The following is a 25,332-nucleotide window of genomic DNA, read 5'->3' as shown; positions in this document are numbered from 1 at the left end:
ACCACGCTCCGGTGCCATTCGTCGCAAGCAGAGCTTCTCCCGTCCCTCCAGTGCCACCACCCTCGTCCCCTCGACCGTGCAGAGCCGCCCAGCCCCTCAGCCTCGACCAAGAACCACCGTAGCACAAGCCCCCAATTGCTCCCGAAACGCCGTCCGCCGCGAAGCTCGCCGCCGGCGACTCCTGCGTCCCCGCCAGCCCTTCGACCACAGGGAGGACCGCCCTGGACTGGCGGATCCATCCCTACCCTCGGGGCCCCGTGGGTAGCCGTCGTTCGCCGGCGTCGATCACCGGAGCTCCGCCTCTGTTCGGCCAGAAGAGAGAATGGCGCGGCGACTGGTCAAACCTGACCAGTGGGCCCAAGGGACCCACTGTCAGTGACCCACAAACCGATCCACGCTGGCATAAGTGAAAGCGTAAACCCAGAAGTACGTCTTCTCCGTCTCGAAAACGTATTTCTATTCGAACCGTTTTCCTTTTCTGTTTTATTTAAAAACAGACTTTGACTAAACTTTGACTGGCTATAACTTTTAAAAAATATAAGTCCAATTGATTTGATTCTTTTTCTGTTGTTTTTAAAATTTTGTCTGGTTTATTTTCATATTTATTTGAAATTTTTCCAAAACAACTTTTTGTACGGTTTTGAAACTATGTGTTAATTCAAATTTTCATAAAATAGGATTTTGAAGAAGGCAACTTTCAAAAAGTGCACCCCCACTTGCATACCCTTGAAGGCAAGCATTCTCAACCCGGGCATAATATTTTTGTGTGTTGTTTGATACGGTTACAACACCACCTTGACTTGGAGCATTCGTTATTTTATGTGGCGATACAATCATACGCATGAGTGCATAATGAAGATTCTTTGCTATTAGAAATGGATATGCTGGTGATAGTAATCATCCTCGTAAGCTTTTCATGCATACCGGAAGGAAGCCGAGAATGTCTCTGTCTTGGGTAGACACGAGCTTGTCCCTAGTTCCTCGTCGAGACAAGTGTGTCCGGTATGGCATGATGAGGTATGATGAGTGGTGATTCTGTCTGTTAGTTGAAATATATTTGTTATGCTAATCATACAGGGAATACTTGGACCTCCTGAGTCGGCCGTAGATCGAGTCTTGTTCCAGTAACCCCCATACTTGTTTCGTACTACCACTTGTCCCTGCCGCAGGTAGGGTACGGTTCAGTAAGTTATCAACTCCTCCCAGCACACACCGTACAGAGAGGCCATGGTGGAAGATACCGGATGCATCCGGTAGGCATGCCACCTGGTCTGAGGGCATGGGTGTTTCCGGTTGTAGCCGAGGGGAGTGGCTTCCCTAGTTTGCGCGCGTTATAAATTTTGTGATCCCATGCTAATCGAGGTTGTAGCCTCCCCACTCAGAGTTTTGCTTCACAGGTGTCGTGGGTGATTCTAGACACCGGTAAGTTAGGCTGGTGTGTGCGGTCAGGTGTGTTTTCAATTAAAAGACCGTAGACATAATTAGTCCCGATGGACTAAAGAAATCCGTTACTCGTGGGTAAAGAGTACACCCTCTGCTAAGGTTAAATCTATTCGAATAGCCGTGTCCATGGGTAAGGACTACAGTCTGAGATGGGTCAAGTGTCGGTCTTAGTGTCGGTCTTCGGGGGAGAAACTACTAAACCGGAACATGGATCATGACTTGTGACTTATGATGATTGTGATTATTATTATATTGGACTAACCCTTTTTATTACTTGAATTATTGAGTATCCCTGGGACGGTTCTACCTCCTGGATATTCATTGTGATTATTTACTTTATAAGCCCTTTATGTGGTGTCCTTCAGACGCCCGACTGTGGAATGCCTGTTAATTGTTTACTTTATAAGCCCTTTATGTGGTGTCGCTCAGACGCCCGACTGTGGCATGCTTGTTATTTGTTTACTTTATAAGCACTTTATGTGGTGTCGCTCAGACGCCCGACTGTGGCATGCTTGTTATTTAAATCCTTTATAAGCCCTTTATGTGGTGTCGCTCAGACGCCCGACTGTGGCATGCTTGTTATTTCTATTATTTATAAGCCCTTTTTGTGGTGTCACATAGACGCCCGACTGTGGCATGCTTGTTATTTCTTTTATTTATAAGCCCTTTATGTGGTGTCGCTCAGACGCCCGACTGAGGCATGATTTATCTTATACCTTTCGAGGCGTCGCTTCAGACACTTGATCGGTGCATTCTATTTCTACTCCCGTATTGCATATTCATATTTTATATGAACAACCTGCATGCGTGCATCATGGATTTTGTTTATTTCGTGACTGATGTTATGATCATAGGATATTTCAGAGCATGATTATCCCTTGTTATATTATACCCGTGTTCATAATGTTTGCGAGTACATTCAAAAGTACTCACTGGCTTGTCCCTGGCTATTGTCTTGGCCAGATTTCTCGCATGGAGAGGAGCGTTGCGATGACAGCCCCGGAACCTACGCAATGATGATAGCAGCCTCGCGAAGATAGGAGTTATCCTGGTCAGCTGTTCCTGTGGGAAATGGAGTCCCATAGACGCAGATGAACAACAAACCGCTTCCGCCATCAACCACTAGAAACCAATTGTTGTACTCATAGGCCACAATGGTCTTGTACTACATATTTTGTACTTTGCTTGGAATTTCTGTATCAACTTGGTGCCTCACCAGCTAACAGTAATCCTGGGGCTGGTGAGCACAAGGGCCATTTTCTGGGAAATTAATATCCCGAAAACAGGTCCTGACACCGCGGAGCGGGCCGCTTTGGATGCACAAGCTTACCGGATTATGCTGGATCAGAGTGCGTCGAATGAAGTCCTAAAGAGAAGATACCGGTCTCGCCTGCCGCCGGTTTATGACGCTAGAAATCTCTTTAACACCCCAGGAGCAGGGACCAGTAATCCGCCAGTGGTAAACCGGGCGGAGGCACCTGGAGCAGGGGCGCCGGTTCAGCCACGTTTGGTGGATCCGCCTCGTCAGAACAACATTGTAACACCGCATGTCCCCACACCACCGGGTCATTACTCTAACCCGATGGACAACATTGTCGATGCCGCTTCACGGCTGGCGGCCATCCCGATCGAAGGCGATTCTCCGGCGGCGGTCGAGACGCGTCGGGTTAAGGAGCTTCTTCAGACAGCCTTGGTTCAACAGGAGCCTTACTCATATAGTCACGATCGGATTCATTCCACTCCCCGTCCAAGCCGGAGTTACAGCAGGCGTATGGATGAACCGGCAGTGTCAAGAAATGCGCGGAACCGTGATCCGCCCCGTGGTAATAACCCGGCGGGTGGTGCTGGTGACGCTCAGGAGGTGGTGGACCGGGCTCGAGCACGCAGAGAGGCCGAGTTAGTGGCACAACATGAAGCCCGTCAGCTTACTCTGGTTCGTCCAACCACATTGGTGGAACTAGGAGTTACCTCTAGTTCTTTGGGAGTGCCGTGTCTCGTCCCGGCGTTGCGCAATGTGCGTCTGCCCAAGGATTTCAAGGTGCCGAATTACACTGCCGATTTATCCCCTAAAACATGGGTCGAAAGCTATGAGATGGCCATGGAGATGCTGGATGTGGATGATGCGGCATGTGCGAAATACTCCACCATGATGCTAGAAGGGACGGCCCGCACTTGGCTAAAGAGCTTATCGGCTAATTCTATCAGGTCATGGGCCGAGTTGAGAGCCCGGTTTATTCAGAATTTCAAGGATACATGCAAGCAGCCCATGTCAATTGTGGACTTAGCTGCGTGTATCCGGGAGGAAGGAGAGTCAACAACCCACTGGGTGCGCCGGGTTTCGGAGTTTTTGCATTCATCGGACCGCATCAACGCTGACACCGCAGTTTTAACATTGGAAGGCAATTGCCGGTTTGAACCCTTGAAGTTGAAGTTGGGACGGCTCAAACGTCATTGTAATGACATGGGAACCCTCATGGCTGCACTAGTGAATTATGCCGACTCTGATAGTACCAAGGATCCCGAGTCTGACGATGATAAGACAGGGAAGGGAAAAAAGAGCGGCAACGCCAAGGGGCAGCACCACAACCCGAGGGGTCATGGAAATGGCGGCAAGCGTAAGGTGGACCATGGTTTAGACTTCGTGGCTAATACTAATACACATGACAAGGGCCAGCGGCGTAAGGGTAAACCGCCCCAGCGCGGTGGAGGGCCAAGTCCTAATCCGGACCGTTTGTCTTATCTGTTGAACCAGCCCTGTCCAAAGCATGGGACGAAGGAGATCCCGTCCACGCACCTCTGGAAAGATTGTTACATCATGCAAGAGTTCAAAAATTCTGATTCTTTCCGGTATGATCATGGACCAGGAGGCGGTTCGGGCCCCGGGTCTCATGGGCCGGGTTATGGTGGAGGAAATTCCAGTTCAGGCTTCCACGGTAATCAGGGTGGACATAACAATCAAAGTAATCAGGGTAACCAAGGTGGCTATAATCATTAGGGCAATCAGTAGCAACAGCAGTCGGGTTACCAGAGCAACCCGAAGCAGTTGAATAGCGGATAGTATCATGTCTTCACCACTAGCTTGGACAAGCGCGGTCAGAAGCTTCATAAAAGGGCGGTGAATGCCGTTGAACCGGCGGAGCCCCGTTATTTGCGCTGGTCCGAGCAGCCGATTGTGTGGAGTAGAGAAGATCATCCACCCCGGGTTGACAATCCGGGTCATCTGGCTCTGGTGGTGGCACCTCAGGTGGGAAGTTATAAGTTCACTAAGGTACTCATGGATGGAGGGAGTAGTATCAATATCCTTTATTATGAAACTTTCCGTCGCATGGGGTTAACAGATAAAAATCTTAAACCGTCAAATACGGTGTTCCATGGTGTGGTGCCTGGTAAGTCGGCATATCCTGTTGGTAAGCTAGCTCTGGAGGTGGCTTTTGGAGATGAGCATGACTCAAGATCAGAAACCTTGACCTTTGAAGTGGTGAATATCATAAGCCCGTATCATGCCCTATTTGGACGGCCAGCTTATGCTAAGTTTATGGCACGGCCTTGTTATGTCTATCTGCAGCTCAAGATGCCGGGTCACAAGGGAACTATAACCGTGCATGGGAGCCGCAAGATTGCTCTGGAGTGTGAAGAAGGTGATGCGGCTTATGCTGAGTCAGTTTGTGCAACAAAAGAGTTGAAGTTTTACAAGGACAATGTTGATCCGGCAGATATGACTTCGTTGAAGAAACCAACTACAGAGCATGATTCGGCCCTGAAGTTTAAATCGGCTGATGAGACTAAACTTGTTGACTTCGTGCCTGGTGATTCGTCCAAGCAGTTTAGCATCAGCGCTAACTTGGATCCGAAATAGGAAAGCATGCTCATCGAGTTCATCCGTGAGAATCGGGACATCTTTGCATGGAAGCCTTCTGACATGCCTGGTGTACCGAGAGAACTCACTGAGCACACTCTCAATGTTGATCCCAAGTATAAACCGGTCAAGCAGTTTCTCTGCCGGTTCAACGAAGAAAGACGCAAAGCTATTGGAGAAGAAGTAGCCAGGCTCTTGGCGGCTGGATTTATCGTTGAAGTATTCCATCCTGAGTGGTTGGCTAATCCGGTGCTGGTCCTCAAGAAGAATGGCACTTGGTGTATGTGTGTGGACTACACAGATCTCAACAAAGCTTGTCCAGCAGATCCTTTTGCCCTTCCCCGTATTGGTCAAATTATTGATGCTACGGCGGGTTCCGAGCGTTTAAGCTTTTTGGATGCATATTCTGGTTATCATCAGATCAAAATGGTAGTTAAGGACCAGGAGAAGACAACCTTCATAACTCCCTTTGGAGCCTTCTGCTATGTGTCCATGCCCTTTGGGCTCAAGAGTGCCCAGGCGACTTATCAACGGTGTGTGCAGAATTGTCTTCATAAACAGATCGGCCGCAATGTTCACGCCTATGTGGATGATATTGTGGTGAAATCAAGGAAGAAGGAGACATTCATTGATGACTTGAAGGAAACCTTTGATAACCTGCGGGTTTACAAAATGATGCTTAATCCGGCCAAGTGCATCTTTGATGTACCTGCAGGCAAGCTCTTGGGTTTTTTGGTGTCTAACCGGGGTATTGAAGCTAATCCGGAAAAGATCAAGGACATTACCTCCTTGGCCAAACAGAAGTGTATCAATGATGTTCAATGCCTGGCAGGCCGGATTGCCGCGTTGAGCCGGTTTATCAGTCGCCTTGGTGAGAAGGCCATCCCTTTGTATCAAATGCTGAAGAAAACGGATAACTTCGTCTGGGGTGATGCCGCTAATGAAGCATTTGAGGACATAAAGCGGCAGCTGGCTAATCCGCCGGTTCTTGCTGCTCCGGTTGACAAAGAACCATTGTTGCTATATGTGGCAGCTAATGCTCGGGCTGTTAGTGTGGCTATTGTGGTGGAAAGGAGGCCGGAAAGGAATACCCGGTTCAACGGCCGGTCTACTATATCAGTGAGGTACTTATTGAATCCAAGCAGAGGACCCGCATTGGCAAAAAATGGTGTATGGGGTGTTATGGCAAGCCGGAAGCTTAAGCAGTATTTCCAAGGTCATCCCGTCGCGGTGGTCAGCTCTGCTCCGTTGGGAGATACAATCCAGAACAGAGAAGCAACTGGCCAGATTGCTAAGTGGGCTATAGAGCTCGGGCCTCACGGGTTGAAATACATACCCCGAACGGCGATCAAATCTCAGGAACTTGTGGATTTCATCAATGATTGGACAGAATTACAAGCGCCAGAGGAGAAGCCGGATCATACTTATTGGACTATTCATTTTGATGGGTCCAGGCAATTGGAGGGCTCGGGTGCTGGAGTCGTATTAACTTCCCCACGAGGTGATAAGTTTTGTTATGTTCTCCGTTTAATGTTCCCTTGCACTAACAATGCAGCTGAATATGAGGCTTTACTCCATGGTCTTCAGATGGCTAAGGAGATGAACCTAAGCCGAGTTAAGTGCTTTGGTGACTCGAATCTGGTGGCTCAACAAGTGTCCGGCACTTGGGACTCCAAGGACCCATTAATGGCAGCATATCGTCGTGAGGTGGTTATTGTTGCAGGTCACTTTAAAGGTTATCAGGCGGATCATGTGGACCGGCAGAAGAATGAAGCGGCACACTTTAAGCCGCATGGGTTCCCAACGTAAACCGGTCCCACCTAATTTCTTCCTGGATGTTTTGCATAATCCGTCCGTCAAGCTCCCTGGTGAAGAGGATTTGGCTGTTCCTGATCCGGAGGTTCAGTTGGAGGCGGCTCTTCATGTTATCCCGGATTGGACGGTTCCATATCTGGCGTATATGAACCGGGGCGAGTTACCAGAGGATGAAACTTTGGCCACGCAGATAATCCGGCGGTCCAAGTCCATGACTATTATCAATGGAGAGTTACATCATTGCAGTGTGACAGGGGCGTTTCAACGCTGTGTGTCTCCTGAGGAAGGCCGTGAAAATTTGCGTGAGATCCACGAAGGAGATTGTGGTCACCACGCCGGTTCAAAGTCTTTGGTGGCCAAGGCGTTTCGTCACGGTTTCTATTGGTTGACAGCTCATGCTGATGCCGATCGAGGACTTGGTCAAAAGATGCGATGGCTGTCAGAAATTCTCAAGGTGCGCTCATGTACCGGCTCTAGAATTGAGGATGATTCCAATCACCTGTCCGTTTGCAACTTGGGGGCTGGATATGGTTGGGCCTTTCAAGAGGTCCAAGGACAAGAAGACCCACCTTTTGGTGGCGGTTGATAAGTTCACAAAGTGGGTGGAGGCAGAGCCAGTTAGCAAGTGTGACGCAGCCACGGCGGTTCAATTCATCAAAAATGTGATCTTCCGGTTCGGCTTTCCACACAACATTATAACGTACAATGGTACCAATCTGTCGAAAGGTGCCATGAAGGAGTTCGTCAATGTGAGCACATCCGGCTTGACGTGTCATCAGTGGCTCACCCCCAGTCCAATGGTCAAGCGGAGAGGGCTAATCAAGAGATCTTGAGAGGCATCAAACCCCGGCTTATGGTTCCTTTGCAACGGACGCCGGGTTGTTGGGTTGAGGAGCTACCTTCAGTGTTATGGAGCATCAATACCACACCCAACAGATCGACATGATACACACCATTCTTCATGGTTTATGGAGCGGAAGCGGTTCTTCCTAGTGACATCCGTCATGACTCGCCTCGTGTAGCGGCATACGTTGAAGTGACAACGAGAAGGCACGGCAGGAATCTCTTGACCTGTTAGATGAGGAGCGTGACATGGTGGCAGCCCGTTCGGCGATTTATTAGCAAGATCTGTGTCGTTATCATAGCCGCCGGGTTAGAACCAGAACCTTTCAAGAAGGAGATTTGGTGCTTCGACTCATCCAGGATCAGACGGATATGCATAAGCTATCCCCCCCTTGGGAAGGACCCTTTGTGGTCAGCAAGAATCTGCACAACGGGTCATACTACCTAATCGATGTTCGAGAGCACAAAGACTCACGCAAATCGGAGGAGGAGACCAACTGGCCGTGGAATATTGCTCATCTTCGGCCCTACTATACTTGAAGCTATAGGCTTTGCTCATGTACATATTATGACATTGTATATATTATGATCAATATAATAAACCGGAACCTCAGCTAAAGCGGGGTATCTGTTGTTTTTCTTACATGATGTGTGGTTACATGGAGCTTACAAAGCGGCGTCTGGTTTACGCCTCGATTTAGCTTCTCAAAGCTTTATATTACATCACTTGGGGGCTTGGTCGTATCCGAACCATAGCTACACATCTTGATCGGCGCAATGCCACAGCATCACTTGGGGGCTTTGTTGTATCTGAACCATAGCTAAACCTCTTGATTGGCGCAATGCCACACCATCACTTGGGGCTTGGTCGTATCCGAACCATAGCTACACCTCTTGATCGGCGTAATTCCACAGCATCACTTGGGGGCTTGGTCGCATCCGAACCACAGTCACACCTCTTGATCGGCTCAAAGCCACATCAATCCGGGGCCAAAGAGAGTGTTGTAATACAACAGCTCAAACATAGGCACCCACTGAGCACAGCTCACAATGTTGCTTGGGGATTCTTTGCTGTCGAAATGAACTAAGAATCTACACTTGTAACAGGCTATCAAGCCATGGCTTGGAAGCCTGGTGTATACACCTAAAACCCTGGGTTAACCTGCCTATTTAAGTAAGTCACTCCGCCCAGGTAAACCTGGTATGACCCTTCGAACTTTGACAAGTTACTCTAAAATGAAGACCCTGAACTTGTCAAGTTAAAACAATGATTGGTTAAGGATTGAGGACCATCTTAAAAGGCTTTGCAAAAATGGTTTAACTCAGTGGCCTGGCAGCCCATGAAAAGCCTCGAATTTGGGGCCTGGCAGCCCGTGAAAAGCCTCGACTACAACGGTTTTCATTTGCCTTTTGCTAAGTTTTCTTTGTTTTCATAAGATTTGTGATGTTTCTTAAACCGGTGTTTATCAACCCGGTTAGGCTGTCAACTACAAGTTGTCAGTACACGATCAAATTATAATCCGTAGGCTATTAGCCCGGTCTGGTTTTGACTCAAAGTCACCAGTATGGAATAAACCGGTGTTTATCAACCCGGTTAGGCTGTCAACTACAAGTTGTCAGTACACGATCAAATTATAATCCGGAGACTATCAGCCCGGTCTGGTTTTGACTCAAAGTCACCAGTATGGAATAAACCGGTGTTTATCACAACCCGGAACAGTTTTATTGTAAACCGGCATCATATATCAGGAGTTACTTACCCTCCAGAGTAGGGTTATGGCCCTCACTACAAAGTTGGCCAGCCAACATTATGCCTAAAAGTCAAAGGTATCATATATTTCCATATTTGGTTATCTTTACAATCTTGGTTATAAACCTTGGTCATATATATGTATTTGGGTATCATGACCCGCCCGGTGGTAAACCGCCAGGGTGCTTTAAGCTTCTTATCTGCAGGAGCAGCTTGAATAAATGGCTATGGATTATGAACATCATATCTTACGCATGTCGGATTAAGCAAGCATCAGTCGCAGATAAATATGCACGAAGGCATAACAGACCAAGTGTTTTAAGTAGCCTATTACAAGGCGTTTCAGTGCCCAAAGGATAATTGTTTTCTCAAATACGTGTTGCAGTATGTAAAAGGCTAAACCGGCCTCCGGTTTATGATTGGACACCAGCTTGACCTAGCGGTTGCGGATCATCTTGCACCGGTTCATCCTCTTCGTCTCTACCCAGCGGCTGGAAGTCAATAGTTGTCCAGTCGATTCCAGTTAATGCTTGGAACATAGCTTCATCGCTTATAAGGGTGGACGGTTCAATATCAGGGGCATAAGTGTGCTTACGGATTGGAGGGGTTAGATTTTGCGCTTCCGGAATTGGTGCAGCAACCCGTCTGTTCTTGTCATCATAACTTGCCTGATAATATGAGAGATCAGCTTCTTCAGCCAATTGACAAGCCAGTGGACGTACTTCCCGGTTTATGGCGCGGAGATCCTCCTGGCCAAATTCTGATCCGTCCTCTTTTAAGCTTGGGAAGCCTTTAGCCACGTCCACTGGATCAAGATCAGACACCCACGCCTTTGCCCGGGTTAGAGCGATCAGAGCTCCGGCCCTTGCCGCAGCTTTCTTTAGTTCTTCAACCCGGGCAGGCAGCATGGATAGCCTTTCTAAGGTGTCCTTGATCAATGTTGGAGGAGGTTTATTGTGTGAAGCGGTGTAGATGATCCGCTGCGCACCGGTATACAGTTGCTCTATCAGAGTGTACATCAGAGCCCAGATGGCTAATGCGAGTTCCTGCACCATTGTACACATCAGTAAACCGACAACACATGGGAGAGATATGTTGAAAGTATTAAGGAAAAGATGTTTTACCGAACACAGCAGCAGTCATGGCATGAATCTGCCGCTTTATGCCGGTCAGTTCATCAACCACCGGTTTAAGAGCGGCTTATGCTTTTTCAGCCCTTTTTATCGAAGCGGATTTTTCAGTCTCCCAATCTGCCCGCTCTTTGTTGAAGCCCTCTTTCAGTTTCTCCATAGCACCTAGAGCGCTGGTCAATCCTTCCTTCGCTTTGGAGGTTTCAGCTTGCTGGGATTTGAGGTTCTCTTGCAGATCAGCGGTTTGGCTTTCCTTCTTGCTCAGTTCAGCCTATAAAGAGACATATATATAATGAGTTGATAGTACATATTTGACGTACCAAGCACATAACAAGTTATTCCCTTAGTACTTGGGGGCTAATGCATATTTGCTCTTTATCAGAAATTTTTACAAGTCCCAAGCACAATACAAGTATTAAGCTTGGCACTTGGGGGCTAATGTGTATTTGCTCATAAAATGCTGATATGGGAATTCTTCTACAAAGTCCCGGTTCATCTTCATAAAGTTAAACCGGCCCTTGGGGGCTACATCAATGAAGTTAAGATGCATTGTTGCAAACATGAAATTATTACTAAGTCCCGGTTTAAATTAGTATCTTAAACCGTCACTTGGGGGCTACTGGAGTTGATAAGATGCAATTAAATATAAGAGAGAAACACTTATGAAGTTACCTCATATCGCTCCTTCATCATATTAACTAAACTAGCTTCATAGTCACGATTGGTGTATAGACGGTTCAAGAAGCCGGAGTGAAGGTCTTGAGCATTCAGATGGGCATAATTGGACAAATCGGCGTTCCATTTGCCTTTGCCAATTGTAGAGAGCTCATCTTTGGCAGTATGCTTTGACAAAGCGACTGGATTGCCAGGAGTGGTATGGCCAGTGCCAGTAATCATAATATCATCATCTTTGTCATCAGCAGCCGTTACTGGGGATGGCGGTTTGTCAGTATTTTTCACCGGACTGACCGGTTTGTCATCAGTCCGGACAGGGTTGGTTGGCTGATCAGCATGGCTTGTGGTGTCAACTTCTGCCTGCTCAGCAACGAAGTCATGATCTTGAGGCGGTGGGTCATTCAGCATGGCATCAATGTTGGTCTCTTCAGGATCTGGAGTTTTCTCCGGTTCAATAGCCACGTCTTCATCAGCCGGTTTATTCAACCGAGCTTTCTTGCTGGGTCTGGGCTTGGCGCTGAGAAAAATAAACATGAGGATCAGTACAGTATATCAAAATAGCTACATCAAGGATAACAACAAGTGTATAGCTCACCCAAGAACCATTTTGAGGGGTGGAAGTTTTGTGGCCGACGACTCGCCAGAAGATGAGTGAGAAGTACCCGGATAATTTGAATCAGACGAGTTAAGAGGCTGGCGGAAACAACCTGTTGTGGGGCATGAAGTATCAATGGGATAAGAGACCTCTGATCGGCATTTCCGAACCGGACTGTTCGGTAAACCGGCGGAGGTAACTACCTAGCCGCTGTGCCGGGTTGTGCGGCGAGCCTCGTGCTGCTGCGTCTTCAAAAGAAAGTTTGGGTCCAAGTAAGCAAGGGGGTGAGAAAATTTTACTTTCCGGTTTGCTTGACGGATTTTTGATGTTGGCAGAGGATCTGAATCGGAGGAAAGAATGGTTACCTCTACATCATCAGCATGACTGCCTTCAGCATCGTCCTGATAATAATCATTGTCAATGACATGTAGGAAAAATGAACCAAGAGAGTCAAGTTCTACCTCTGATTCCGGATTACCCACATCGTCATCAGCTAGTAGCTCGGAGGATGTAGTGGTCCTTTTCTTGGCAGGTTTTTTGATAACCTTGGTTTTTGGACGAACTGGCTTGACCGGTTTATCTTGCGGCTTGACCGGTTTGTCTTGTGGTGGTTTCTTGTTCCAGAATGGATCATCACCCTGTCAGAAAATAATCACACTTTCAGAGAATATTTGGACAAAAGCAACTTCAGATAAAAAGGTTATATGATTCTTACAGCTGGCGGTTTGTTGAAAGCGCAGAAAGGGAGTAGTCCGGTTTGGGCACAGACAGCCTCCGGTTCGTTCAAAATTTTCTTTACAGCCTCAGTGACTTCTGCATCTGTAAGCTGAATGTCAATGTGTCGCTGAGCATCCTTCAAACTCCCCATATACTCACACATCAAATCGGAGCGCCGGCTTAAGGGCAGAATACTCCAGCTTATCCAGCAACGAGCAAGATCAACTCCTGTCAAACCGTTTGCCATGAACGCTCTAAGCTTTGATAATTGAGGAGCATAGTTGGCCCTTTCTTTTGCAGTCAACCTCTGAGGAAAAGGATGTGTGTTGCTCAGGCGTTTAGGGCGGTAACCCGGCAGGGGGTTTTCATCAGGTGGAGATGTATCCTTGCAATAAAACCAGGACAGGTTCCATTCTTTGGGGTGACTGTGGAGCTTGGGGTGAGGGAAAGTGGTTTCCTTGCTTTTCTGAATCGCCATTCCGCCCAGTTCCGTATTAGGTCCATCCGAGAACTCTGTGCGATGGTTTAAGTGAAAGAAATCTCTAAACAGTTCGACTGTAGGTTCCTCCTGCAGATAAGCCTCACAGAAGACTTGGAAGTGGCAGATGTTGGTCACAGAATTGGGACCGATGTCTTGAGGGCGCAGTTGAAAACTGGCCAGTACATCCCGGAAAATTTTGAACCGGGAGGGCTAAAACCTCGTCCGAGATGATCAACAAACACGACTACCTCTCTGTCCTTGGGGGTAGGACTTTCCGGGCCAGGGACCCTCCAGTGGATGACATCTTTTTTGGCCAAAGTGCCCGTTTTAACAAGATTGTTTAACTGTTCTTCGGATACTCGAGAAGGAGCCCAGTTGCATTCATAGACTTGCTTGGCCATGGCAATGAAAGATCTGAAACATGATTATTGCCGGTTTAAGATTTACAGTGGACAACTATACAGCGGTATAAGGATACAAGCATATTGATAAACCGGATTTGGTTATTCGTAAACCGGAGTCTGACAATGGAAACAGTGTAATGCATTGGCGGTTCAACAGGGGAGTAATGGTATCTACCGGGTCATCATTTTTTCTGTGAAGTTAAACCGCCTAATCTGGCATTAAAGGTGTAAGTATAAAGATGTATAAGTAAGGGAAAAAATAAGTTTCACAGTTTGGCATGGGAATTACAGATCTGCCGTGCGTTGCATAATCAAAATATAATCTGGTCTAATATCAAGCGCTCAAAAAGTTCAGTAAGTTCAGATGAATTGGATATCAAGCAGGTGCCTTAAAAAGAAGAAAGGATTCTAAATTACAAAAGGTGCTGAAAATAGTCAGATCTAACCGGCCATTGGTGCTACCGACGGGAGAACAACTTCAAGCTATGAAGAACATCGAACCCTAATGGCGGATCTAGGGTGAGAAGAAGAGGGACTTACCGGTCCAGGAGGAAGCAGCGGAGGATCACCGCTTTTCTCTGATACGATCAGGTTGATGCAGCGGCCTTTGTCGAAGCAGAGGCGAAGGACGACGACGGCGGCAGAGTTGGAGGGTCGGTCGGCGCGAGGAAGACGACGACGCGAAGAGGCACGAGGGGGAAAATGGAAATACCCCCTGGCCCTATTTATAAGGGCAGAAAGATAAGCGTCAAGCGCGAAAATCGAGGAGCCTAAATTTTTTGGATATGAGGCGGAGCTGTCGCCTCGATTGTCGGAGGCTCATTAATGAAGGTGGATTATACACAGTTTTAAATAACAGGTGACGTCACGATGGTTTACCATGGTCCTAGAAGATGATGTCACGACGGTTTATAAGATTATGTGAAGATGTTGCAGAAGAAATTTTCTTAAGTATTGAGGATTGACATGAACCAGTTCAAATCAATCTGGGGCCTAATGTTGGGGATATTACCACTGGGCGTAAACCGGCCAGGAGAGGCCGGGTTAACTCCATAAGTAGTTCATTCGTATCTGAAGTCCATGAAGACAGACGGTGACGCTTTATGAAGGCCCAGGGCCCAAAGCCGGTTTAAGGCATGTAGACATAAACCGGCATTGATATGTAAACTTGTGTTGTAAGATAGAAGTAGCAGAGACCGAGCCGGACACGATTATGAGCCGGCCTCGGGATTCTGTAAACCAACGGGCGTCAACCCATGTATATAAGGGGACGACCCGGCGGCGGTTCAAGGACAACAGACAACAACTCGAGACTCAGGCAAAGCGTATTCGCTCCCTGGTCATCGAAACCCTAGCAATTCCATCACAACTAGACGTAGGCTTTTACCTTCTTCGTAAGGGGCCGAACTAGTATAAAACTCTCTTGCGTTCCTTGTCCGCTTTAACCCCTTTAAGTTAACCCGTAGCGATGGCTCCACGACTAAGTCCTTTCTCTAGGACATCTGCCGTGACAAAACCACGACAGAACCCGATCGAGCGATTCCTTTGCTACTGCCGCTAACTGAAGTCGATCGATGCTGCCTCTGGATCAACAGTGAGCGCTGCTGGGGGGGTTTGGATGAATAGTTCCCGGTGGGTGTCGGGGATATACCCCGCGGTATGACCCGGCCGGAGTTATAACCCGGCTGGTACTTGGTAAACCGGTAGGAGTAAGTCAGATGATAACCCAGCAGGAGTTAAGTCAAATGATAACCCGGCAGGAGTTAAGTCAGATGATAACCCGGCAAGAGTTAAATCAGATGATAACCCGGCAGAGAATCATAAACCGGCAGACCATAATAAACCGATAGACCATCATAAAACAAGACCCTGAACTCGTTAAGGTTAAAACGCTGGTTTGTCATGTGAGGGCACAGCTTACAGATAGCGAGGATGAACCCAGGCTATTAAATCGCCTTCATTGAAACTTGGTTAAACCTGCCTGTTTGCATGATGCTACTCCGACCTCGTGTACTCTCGATAAGTCAATCTTTAAACAAGACCCTGAGCTTATCCAGGTTAAAACATCGATTGGGTCATGTGAGAGCCGGTTTACAAAGAGCGAAGATACTCCAGTGGCTATCATGCTAGTTTCATTGAAGTATTTTGTTATCATACACATACATCATCATATATTGCATCATACATTGCATCATCATTACATCATCATAGCATACATCATATCTGCATAGATATACTAGTTTATATTGCAGGGACCGGTTTTCAAACCAGGTTATATTATTCAAAACTTTAATAGCCAACATGGCTGGGTTTTTTATTATGGTTATCAATAACCAATATTATGATTGAGGTTTTCAAAGTCGCTTTTAGTGCAATGGTTATTATTTTATCAATGGATATGATTTATTCTACAATGGTGGGAGTAGTCCCGAGTCGCTGCAGGCTTACGACCCGGCACTTGGGGGCTACATTATTTAAGTTGAGATTATATCAAATATGCAAGTCTCATGTCGCTGCAGGCATGCACCATGACACTTGGGGGCTAATGCAAAGTCATTTTTTTTCATCACCTTATTGAAGACCCGACTCATCACATTTTGTAATGAGTCGGCCCTTGGGGGCTACCAATTGCTCCTGTCAAAATTCAAGGTACACAAGTTTTAATCCATTATATTGAAAGATTCATTGCTCAGTTGGTAAAGCACAAAGCTCTTAACCTTGTGGACGTGGGTTCAAGCCCGTGATGAGAGTTACATCATATGATGTTATTTTCAATGAAATATACATAAAGTCCCAGCTCAGTATTATCTTACTAAGCCGGCACTTGGGGGCTACATATGTGGAATACTCAGTTCTGACTGGTGATTGAGATGAACAACCTGGATTTCTTCAAGCTTGTGACATTCATATTGAAGCAAATCTTAAGTTGTTACTACATTGCCTTCTTAAGACTTGGGGGCTACAAGTGATAGGCATAAACGAGGTATATTTTCAATGTTGGTGTTAACAAACAGTTATGACCCGGTGCCATCAATATTCATAAACCGGCAATTTTGGCAATGATAAACCGACAAGTTCTACATTCTTAAACTGGCTGAAGATCAGATGAGCATTTCAAAGACCAATATTTTTTAAGCATTGGGAGCTGAGTCAAAGGAGTTAGTCTTTACAATATTTCTTTATGACAAACCAATGTCAGCAAATTGATTATGAAGTTGGCCGATTGATCCGGATTTTCTAGAAGAAGGAAATGACAAGGATTTAAGGATGATCAGGATCAGTTTAACATGGATAAATCCAAATTAAACTGGGGGCTAATGTCGGGGATATACCCCGCGGTATGACCCGGTCGGAGTTATAACCCGGCTGGTACTTGGTAAACCGGCAGGAGTAAGTGAGATGATAACCCGGCAGGAGTTAAGTCAGATGATAACCCGGCAGGAGTTAAGTCAGATGATAACCCGGCAGGAGTTAAGTCAGATGATAACCCAGCAGGAGTTAAATCAGATGATAACCCGGCAGACAATCATAAACCGGCAGACCATCATAAACCGACAGACCATCACAAACCGGCAGACCATCATAAACCGGCAGACCATCGTAAACCGGCACCAGTCATAACCCGGCAGACAGTGATAACTGGGTTGCCAGGGGTTATGAAGCCCGAGACGTTATGAAGCCCAAGATGTTAAGAAGCCCATGAAGAGAAGTCAGAATAGTTAAGTCTTAAGTCCGAGTTGGACTCTACATGTAACCCGCCCCTTCAACTTATATAAGGAGGGGCAGGGCTCCCCAAAGAGGGACAGGGCAAGAAGAGAAAATAATCTTAGGGCTAGACATAACTGGGAGGGCCGGTTTACGGCGACTCCCTCGTGATGATAATGAGACCTAGCCTCAAACAACATGTAGGGTCATTACCAGATGATGTTTCTCGAGGCCTGAAGCTGTCTAAACCCTTGTCTTGTGTTGCGTTTCTCAATTCCGATCAACCCCTCTGAAGCTACCACATAGATGCGCGGCCTCACGACTAAGTCCTCACACTTGGACATCTGCCGTGACAATTCCACGACACTGGGGGTGGATGAACAGGACCCCGTGGTGTTGCCTCTGGATGAACAGGACCCCGATCGATCGAGCCGATTGGGGCTGGATGAACAGGACCTCGTGGAGGGCTGGATGAACAGGACCACCCCGGAGGGCAGGATGAACAGTAGACGGTGGAGGGCTGGATGAACAGTAGCCCGTGGAGGGGTGGTTGAACAGGAGCCCGTGGAGAGGGCTGGTTGAACAGTAGCTGGTGGAGTAGCGCGTGGTGGAGGCTGGAAGAACAGTCGCAGGTGGAGGCTGGAGGAGGTCGACGGTGGATGAACAGTAGCCCGTGGAGGGTGGAAGGGGTCGACGGTGGAGATGAACAGTATCCCGTGGAGTCCCGTTTTATGGTACGCCACACCCCTCCCAATGAACAGGACCCCCGTTTCGACCGTAGCGCTCCAACACAAAGTCCCTTTCCTCCGTTTTGCGGTACGCCACACCCCTCCCGATCAACAGGACCCTCGTTTCGACCGTAGGAGGTTCGTTTCCTCCATTTTGCGGTACGCCAGACCCCTCCCGATGAACATGATCCCGTTTTGAACGTGGTCGGTCGAACACAAGGCTGTTTCCTCCGTTCTGCGTACGCCAGGCCTCGTTTCCATCGGCTGTTCCGTCCAAGCCCTCCCGATGAACACGACGACGACGATGTTTCTCCATTCTGACCCAGCCATGTACACGAGCCCTGGCCGTATGTATGCGCGAGTAGGCGTTCGAGACCCTGCCCATATGTACGTACGTGGCCGTATTTTCTTTCTTGCACACTGGTCGTCGTACGTACGTGTACATGCTACGTGCGCGCCTCTACTACGACACGTGCGCGCCTCTACATCGACCAGTATGTACGTACACGTTCGCGACCAGAATGACAACGCTACGTACGCTTCGACCAGGTGGGTCCCGACTGTCAGGCACTTCCTTGCGTGCGAAGAAGTAGCTGCTGGGTCCCAGCAGTCAGGGGGGCGAATCGTTTTTTTTGCCCAGACGCACTTCCTTGCGTGCGAAGATGTAGCTGGTGGGTCCCAGCAGTCAGGGGGAAACGTTTTTTTCACGAAATACGGTGGCCCGTTCGGTGGGTCCCCGCTGTCAGGTGGACGAATAATTATTTTGCGCGTAATAAGGAGGCACTTCCTTGCTGCGGCGGTGGACCCAGCTGTCAGCCTCTCCACGTACAGTCCACGTCCAATGGAAGCCGTTCCTTGACCACGTTGACCACGCCGCGCCGAGAGCACCAGGGCGGTGGACGACGGCGAGGCCTAGGAAGGGGACGACGCGGAGCCGAGGAAGACGCAACAGTGGATGCCCACGCGTAGAGGAGTATGAGGGTTCACTCGTTCGCTGCGGTGTGAGGCTGCCGTCGCCGCAGAATAACAGGGGGTGTGGATGAGTAGAGGGATGGCCTGGCCAGTGGCGGGAGTAGTAGGGGGCGGTGAGGCCTCCGCCGCATCGCAGCCGGCCATGGGAGGCAGGAGCACGAGGCACGACCGACGCTGGTTTGGGCGGCTGGAGCAAGAAGACTAGAGGTTGAAGAAGCACTACGGCCGTTGGATGGACATCGTACGGTCACTGGAGGTAGAATCGTGCATATTGACTAAGTTGACAAAGCCCTCCGTCCCCGTCAACTTACTAGGCCCACAAGTCAGCCTGCCACTAGACTGGGTCCCAGCTAGCACGGGAGTATACATTTTTTGTGCGTAATCAGGAGGCACTTCCTTGCGTGCGAAGATATAGCTGGTGGGTCCAAGCTGTCAACGGCGGTAACATTTTTTCGCGAAATACAGAGGCCCTTTCGATGGGTCCCAGATGTCAGGTGGAGGAATCATTATTCTGCGCCTAATAAGGAGGCATTTCCTTGCGTGCGGCCGTGGACCCAGCTGTCAGCCTCTCCACATACAGTCCACTTCAGATGCATGTCGGTCGTTGACCAGGCCGCGCCAAGAGCACCAGGTCGGTGGACGACGGCGAGGCCTAGGAAGGGAACGACATGGAGGCAGGGAAGACTCGGCAGTTGTTTCCCACGTGGAGGGGAGTACGACTGTACCACTACAAGAAATATGTCAACTTGCGACCATCACTATTGGTCGCTGAATGGTCATTGTTTCTCATTTGCGACCTTTTTACGACCAAAAATAGATGGTCAAAAGCTGGCAGTCGTAAACTGAAATTAGCGACCTTCTTTGTGTATGTAAAAGGTCGTTGGTTCCATGACCAAATCTTTGGTCACTAGCAACCTCCCCAGGCCACATAGGATCCAGCGTGGCAAGCTAACGTGGATAAGAATCAGCCCGGTCCAATTCGGTGTTTTACATGGGCCGAGCCCATTAATTCAGCCTATTTGTTGTTTTGTTCTTTCAATTTGGGTCAACTACATAGGCCAAGCCCAACAGACTTCTATTTTTTGGGCCACAATTTTTTACAGTCATATTTTAGGCCTCGGCCTTTTTCCAGCCCACTTGTTAGTTTCTTTTGTTTCTTTTCCATTTTAAAGCAGGTCCCAATAGTCAAATGGGAACCAATTACTAGAATTGCTGTTTGGGTACGACACATCAGTTCTATATTTGTGCAATTATATAATTTGATTTAAAAAGAGCTAATAAGGCATAATATTTTATACAACAGCCAAGCAAAGTACATTACAATCATACATAATACAGATCTGGTATTCAGCTATAAAATACAACTAAATATACACATACCTAGCTCCAGTGAGCTAAAACGCATTGCTGGGTGTGGTTTTTCTTCCGGGTTCTTCTTCCTAGAGCTCCTGTGCATCTGCAAATAATAAATTATGGAAAGTTAGAAACATAATAAAGTGACCAGGTCAAGATAGGCACAAGCAGCACATGAAAGGAAGGACATAAATGTTAATCTAATCTTGTTCTCTCTCATTGGATCCAACGAGAAAACAGGATAATTGTGGTTGAACATATGCAAATATGTGAATACTATGTCATAGCAAAAGAATGACTAGTCGTCCACTGCCAATCAATTTCGACATGGGAAACAATCACCAATGATCTACAGAAAATTCTGATCGCGTGTGTACATGTCCATGCAGTTAAACTGAATTGAGCCAAAGAGTAAACACCAATTCAGATTCATCTCCCTGAAGGAACTCAAAACAAGAACAGCTGCTCAAATTCAGAAGCTTCAACATAGGAACAGAACCAAGTTGGACACCTTTAATAGGAAAAACAGAAGAGAGGTAAACACATACGCACATTGTTATATATAGTTGTGCTAGGGAATTTTAAAAACATAATCAAATGCAAATAGGAAGAACACCAAGACTGGATTCTGTACGAAGATAAACTACAGCCAAAGGAAGGGTAACAGATAAAGAAAAAATCCGGACATAAAAGGTAAGCTCATTGTGCATTTTCTTTTTCAATGTGATACACAATAAGCATAAATAACCACCAAAATCTGCCAATACCGATCATTAACTAGACATGTTCCAACATAAAGGAAAAGCAATTATAGAGGTGTGACTTCAGGTACACAAACATAGCAAGGCCACAACAGCCATGCAATCACTTAACTACAATGATTCTTCCTACTGTTGGCATTCTTAGAAGTGAAAGCTTCTTCTAACCAGTCTATTACTTCATAGTGTGATGGCATGTAAATATATTCAGTAAAATAAATATAGTAGTAGGTATGTAGTGCATTGCCCTTATCACGCAAGAAGAGGCTCCCAATGTATCAGCAGGAATCTTAAAACACATCCATCAACTCTTTCCATTATCTTGGCCAAGTTAATACTCGCTCAAAATAATACAGCACAACAACTAAACGACCTCAGGCATTGTGGATTCCGAGTCCAGCGACGAATGAACAGGCATGTTTCGTATATACAGAGGTTCTTGTCGAGGGTGCGGGTGAACTAGTGGAGTGCCAGGGCACCTTGAGGCGCTGCTTGAGGATGCGGCGCTGGCGCTGGATGCGCACGACCTCGGGCCACTTGACGAACCAGTGGAGGTCCTTCTTGGGCCTTCTTGGGCGGCAGGGCGCCACCGATTCCAAACTGCTTCGGCCTCTTCTCAAACAGCGGGTTCACCACCTTGTACTGCAACCACACACCAACGCAACCCAGTCAGAACACACGCGCCGGGACCGGGAGACTCCAAGCAGGAGCAGAGGGCTGGGTGCAGTACCGCCGCCTTCTTCTTCACCGACACCGGCGCCTTGCCGCCTCGCTTCGGGGCCTACACCATTCACGAGATGGTGAGGAGGGGAGGGCCTCGCACCGGCGCCATGGGCTGCTCGGCCGCCTCCGGCTGCTGGTGCTTCCCCATGGCCGGGAGCTGCACCTTGGGGGATCGGCGGAACCTTGGCCCGGCAACGGAGATGGTGAGGAGGGGAGGACCTGTCAAAAAGGAACACGAGACAAGGTGAGGTGAGGAGGAGATGGTGCACGAAGAAGGAGGGGAGGGGCTTACCTTTGCCAGATCCGGCCACCTCTGGCCTCATGCCACATCTTTCTTTGCCTGCGTCTAAAACTACATAGGTCAGTTTTCCCCATGCCACATCTTTCTTTGCCTGCGTAGTAACATTAGACACGTTAAATGAAGAACCTCAGTTTAAACCACATTGAATTCCTAAATCCAGTGCATAATCTTTTTTTCAGAAGGAAAGAACAATCATATCCTGTTCAATTACACTTGGTCTGAAACCTTAGACAGTATGTACCAACCGTAGTTATGCATAATTTAATTCTACAGAAATTTGTGCACGGCACCTACTCGACAAGTCATTCACATTATCAGACCATAGCATGCCTATAGTAACTTACTGTGAACAAATTGTTGTGATAACTATTTTCACAACCCTATGGATTTATAAACAAACATGCGAATGGTAGCGTGTTTGAGTGTTACCTCCTGAATGAAATCAATGTAATGCAGAGCACCATGCTTGAACTGAGTTCCGCCTCCCGGAAAGACCAGGTGCTCCCCGAGACATTAACCCAGTTCTGGTGCCCCTTGTACTCCACCAGCTTTGTATGAGGAACATTGCTATACCATATCTGAACCCAAAAATACTATGTCAGCCAGGTACACAAACCATATCTGAAGATAACTGAAATCATGCACCAAAGACAGAGAATTCAGTTCAATGTCCAACTAAAAAAGGACCTGCTCTCTGCTATCATATCTGAACCAGTTCTACTACACGTGCAGGTGTACCAAATCCTTCAATCGGCATATGTGCTATATGACAGGAGAGAGTTCATCCAAACACAGTTAAAGAATTTGGAGCATTCTAGCTAATAAGAAGGAAAGATCGTATGCTTCTTCTACATACGGTGGAGCTGCACCAGCATTTGTTTAAGGATCGGCATGTCTGAATTTACTGTGTGTTGCGTCTGAGTTGGTAACTGAAATTAGTAGTACCTAAGGGCAGATAGCTGACGACCTCGGGACGGAACCACTGCTGCGCGAGGACGGTGGCACGGCGCTCGGCCTCCCCGCCGTAGGCCATGGCGACCTGCGCGAGCTCCTCCTGCAGGGCGTGCGCGATGACCTCCTCGTTCTCCACCGCGTCGACCTTGACCTCGGAGGCGGGGGCGGGGCGGCTGCGGCCAGTAGGAGCGGAGGACGACAGCAGCATGGATTACGAGTCGAACGACTAGGCTCGACTAGTCTACGAGTCGCACTCCAGACTCCTTTTCTCGTGTAGACTACAAATACGAGTCGAGCCGTCCAAGGACTAATCGACGACTAGTCTGGACTAGTCGTGCATCTTGAGTCGTTCGACTCAAAAAAAAAAATTCAGGCTTGCTCCAGAGAGAGCTGCCTCAGCTGGGACGAGGCGCCGCCAGCACCCACTGGCCTGCCACTGCCGCCGCCACCCACCGCTGGGACGGCGGATGGCGCAGCCAAGTGCGGCAGCCGGCCGGAGCTCGTGCTCAGGCGGCGGCCATGGCCGTGACCCGTAGGCGCGCGCGGCCTTGAGACGAGAGAGGAGGAAGAGAGAGAGGGGAGAGGAAAGGAGGAGGCATGGCAGTGGTCGGCGGGCTCGCCGGCGGGAGCGGCTGAGGCCGGCGGAAGGCGGCAGGAGGCGCGGGTCGCGTGCGCGCATGCTCTGTGCGTGATGGTGCTGGCGGCGGCGATTGGGTAGATCGAGAGCTAGGGTTCCAGTGGTTGGGGGACTAAGTAGGCTGGCCACTTGGGCCAAATGGGCCAGCTGGTGGGTGGGGGCGTGCTGCACGGTGCTGAGCTGAGCTGGGCCTGACAAGTGTTGACTAGCACTGCTGGTTTTATTATGTATATACTATAATTTGCTGTACAGTTTACTACATACTACTACTAGGTATTAGTAGTTGAGTACTACAGTACGATGTCGACTAGTCTAGCACTAGTCTAAGACTAGTCCGATTAGTCTATGAGTCTCAACCTCGGAACGACTCGTCGACTCGTAATCCTTGGACAGCAGTCAGCGTCTCTTCTACGGCACCAGACGCGGACGAGAGGCGTCGGAGGGCATGGCCCCGTCGTCGCAGGAGAAGAAGCAGGGTGGCTCCTCTACCGGCGCGAGCGCGCGACCGTGGAGAAGCAGATTACCTCCCAGCTCGGAGAGCGGGGGGGAGCCCGCCGGTGCTGGGTCGCGGCGGCTCCCTTGCCCTGCAGCCGCCGCGTGCTCTGGTACATCTCCGACAGCGTCGCGCCGCCGCCGGCCCCGCCGGAGAGATCCATCGCCGCCGCGGCCGGTCGGGATCGATTGATCGAGGGGGGGAGAGGAGGATTGTTTCCGTCTCTTGAATCGGTTGGGGAGGGAGCGTGAGAAGGTGGAGAAGGAAGCAAGGGGCTGGCGGGGAGGGTGCGCCGTCACGAGAGAGAAGACGGCGGGGAGGAAGGGGAGGGGGTCGGGGTGGCGATGCGGTGAGGAAGGGCGCGATGGAGAGGAGCTCCGCCGGATCTGGAAGTGGAGAGGAGGAGAGGGAAAGAAGGGAGCCCGGGGGGTGGATGGAAAATGACCACGAGGACATAGCTAGGGTTTCGGGGTTGGTGTGGACGAGTTGATGACTGCCGTTGGATCCACGAGCATCCGACGGTGTTTGATGCATGATCCGCGTGAGACGTCCGCGGACCAATCAGAATGCAGTACGACGTTATGACCATCTAAATTGGTCGCAATTGACAAAAAATAAGCCGCCTGAAGAGCCGCTCGATCAGACGCACCGTAGCCACTGAATCGGGCAACTCCGATGGCAGCAGCACGCAGCAGCTCCATGGCAGCACCGTGCAACGGAACTTCAACGACCCCGGTGGCGCTTCGTTGCAGCTCCGCCCTCGTCAGAGCTTCAACGAACCGGGCGGCACTTCACTGCAGCTCCGGCGATGCTTCACTGCAACTGCGGCGGTGCTTCACTGCAGCTCCACGGGTGCTTCATTGAAACTTCGGTAGCACTCTCGCCGGCCGCCGGTGACGCTTCACTGCAGCGCCACCGCTGCACGGCGGTGCTCCATAGCAGCATCGGCTGCCCCGTCGAAGCTCCACTGCAGCATCCAATGGTTGCCGGTGAAGTTTC

Source organism: Aegilops tauschii, chromosome 6 (genome assembly GCF_002575655.3).
Source record: "Aegilops tauschii subsp. strangulata cultivar AL8/78 chromosome 6, Aet v6.0, whole genome shotgun sequence".
NCBI lineage: Eukaryota > Viridiplantae > Streptophyta > Magnoliopsida > Poales > Poaceae > Aegilops > Aegilops tauschii.
The sequence above is the reverse complement of the archived record's forward strand: the minus strand, read 5'-3'. Positions refer to the sequence as shown.